We start from the raw sequence: 2,964 nt of genomic DNA on the forward strand, positions 1-2,964 counted from the left end.
ATTTAGTAGTGGTCAGTTAACTATGTTTGTGAGCTCATCTAAAGTGAGGACTATTCATGCCTTGTAAAGCATTTATAAAGGAGATTTAAAGGCTGTTAAATATTTCTATGTTCTGTATCACTGTGTTGTGTTTGTTACATTTTACTGTTTAGAAGATTGATGCGCCTTTAAATCTCCTTTATAAATGCTTTACAAGGCATGAATAGTCCTCACTTTAGATTAGCTCACAAAATAGTTAACTGACCACTACTAAATGCTTTATAACTACCTGTATTTACTACATTTACTTACACTTTCTAAGTGATCTTATGAATAACTGACAACTCTTAAATAACTGGTTTGTAAATAATGCTGTACTTCATTTAGAAATTATTAATTGATCATTAACAAAGTATGAAAATACAATTATTAAACGCATTATAGATATGCTTATAAATCAAGAAAAAAAGTGTTTATAGCTGTATTTATAAACTGCTTATTAATGTCTATTAATGCTTTATAAGTGATGAATTAACTGTTTACTCATGCTTAACAAATGATTAATAGCATGCAGTTATTATAAAGTGTTACCGAATATTTTGTGCGTGACCAGCTGTGAATATTTGTGTGCAACACGTCAATGGAATTGACTGAAGTTTAAAAGCCTCGGGCAGTGACGTCATCGGAATGCGGGTGCATCGGAGGCTATACTTAGATGTGCAACAGGTGCATCGGCATGTATAATTTTAGAGCAGTCCTGGGACATCCCTAGTGCGGCAATAAAGCGCAGCATCTCGTTCTCACTTTTTCAGGGAACAGGGTTATAGTCAAGTAACCAGAATGTGTACGAAGAGAGGGTCAGCCTGCCGCATCACAAAAATGCTGCATGGGGCCTCCTAGTAGAATGAGCCCTGATGCCAACTGGAGAAGCTTGACCGCAACATGCTGCATGGGGAAGTCTAGGCAGGATGGCGAGACCAACAGAGCCTGCAAATCCACGATTCTTTTAAAAGAAGTGATAGCTATAAGAAAAACCATCTTAAAAGTCAGAAGTTTATCAGTCGCTGACTCTAGAGATTCAAAGGGGGTCTAAACCAGACCCTCCAGGACTATTGCTAAGTCCCATGAAGGAATCTTGGTTCTAACAGGAGGCCTCAGCCGCCTGGCTCTACGAATGAAGCGGCCAAGCAGAGGATGTTTCCTAAGTGGCACTTGGCAAGCCGATAAAGCGGCCAAATAAACCCTGAGAGTGGCGGGGCATGCGCCTGCTGACAATTTTTGCAGGAAGTCCAGAACTGAAGCATTACGTGTATGCACCACCTTTCAAAGACACCCCATTCATTGGCATAATTTCTCCTAGTGGATGGAGCCCTAGCACTGAGAATGGTCTCTATAACCTCAAGTGAAAGCCCTGTGTCCCTCAGTTGCTACCCTTCAGGGGCCAAACATGAAGATTCCACAGATCGGGCCGGGATGAAATATTGTCCCCAGCGCTTGAGACAGAAGGTCCCTCCTCTCCCCTATCGCCCAGGGGGAGCCGTCGAGGGGAGATATAATCTCGGAGAACCATATTCTGTTCGGCCAACGCAGCGCTATCAGTAAGAGGCAAGACACTTGTTGGCAAACTCTGGCTAGAACTCCCGGAAGCAGAGCAACTGGAAGAGATGCATAGAGGCGCATTCTGGGCCATGTATGCGCCATCGCGTCCAGATCCTGGGGGGCTGGGTGACTCTGAGAAAAGTAGAGGGGACATTGCGCTGTCTGCTGGGAGGCGAAGAGGTCCACCTCTGCTTCGTAAAATATTGACCAAATTTGTTTCACTACCTCGGGGTGGCATTCCATTCCCCTGTTGGTATTTTCTGTCTGGACAGTAAATCTTCTCCCACATTCTGATGTCCAGGGATATAAACTGCTTCGAGTGACAGGAACTTGTCCTGAGCCCCAAAAAAAAATCTGCTTCTCTAGCCCGTTGAGGCGGTGCGAGCGCAGACCACCCTGGTGATTTATGTAAGAGACTGCTATCGTGTTGTCCACCCGCACTAGGACATGGCAGCCTCTCAGCTGCTGGAGGAAGTATTTCAGGGCCAGAAAGACAGCCATCAACTCGAGGCAGTTGATGTGCCAATCGAGCTGAAGACCCTCCCATTCCCCTTGAGCTGGACTACCATTTAAGACCGCTCCCCAGCCCGACAGGGAGGCGTCTGTCGTTAGCATTCTGCGACGGCAAGACGCACCTAGAGTGGGACCCAAGGGCGAGGAACTGGGAGCAACAACTAGAATGGTTGCAAACGGATACTTTGCTAGTATCAGCCAATCGTTGATATAATACAAAATGCGGATGCTCTGGAGTCTCAAAGGAGCCAGCGCTGTGTCCATGCACTTTGTGTATGTGCAGGGTGACAAGGCTAGGTCGAATGGAAGAACCCGATATTGGTAAGCTTTGCCCCCCGAAAGCGAACCTCAGGAACTCCCTGTGTTGTGGCAGTATTTCTATATGGAATCCTTGAGATCAATCGTGACGAACCAATCGTGATGTTGAATTTGCAACACGATCATCTTGATAGTTAGCATCTTGAACTTGAGTGCCTTGAATGAGCGGTTCAAGCCTCGAAGATCTAAAATCGGATGCAGCCCCCCGACCTTCTTGGGAACCAGGAAGTATCTGCTGTAGTAACCGGACCCTCTCTCTGGAAGGGGAACATGTTCTATTGCCCCTTTGACCAGGAGAGATTGCAGCTCTTGTGACAGAAAATGCGCCTGCTCCGTTTCATGGTAGTGGAGTCCACACTGTTGAAACGCGGAGGACGACGAGCGAATTGGATTCTATGACCTTTTTCTACTGTCTTTCGAACCCACACAGAAATACCTGGCAGTATCTTCCGTGCTGCCAGTTCCTCTGAAATGGTTATCAATTTCGATACTTCCCTCTGAAGTGTTGTTGGACAACGTCCAAAATTTCGCTGGAAACCGCTGCTCATCGAAACA

Source organism: Rhinichthys klamathensis, unplaced genomic scaffold (assembly GCF_029890125.1).
Source record: "Rhinichthys klamathensis goyatoka isolate OS25496 unplaced genomic scaffold, OSU_Roscu_1.1 h1tg000630l_1, whole genome shotgun sequence".
Taxonomy (NCBI): domain Eukaryota; kingdom Metazoa; phylum Chordata; class Actinopteri; order Cypriniformes; family Leuciscidae; genus Rhinichthys; species Rhinichthys klamathensis.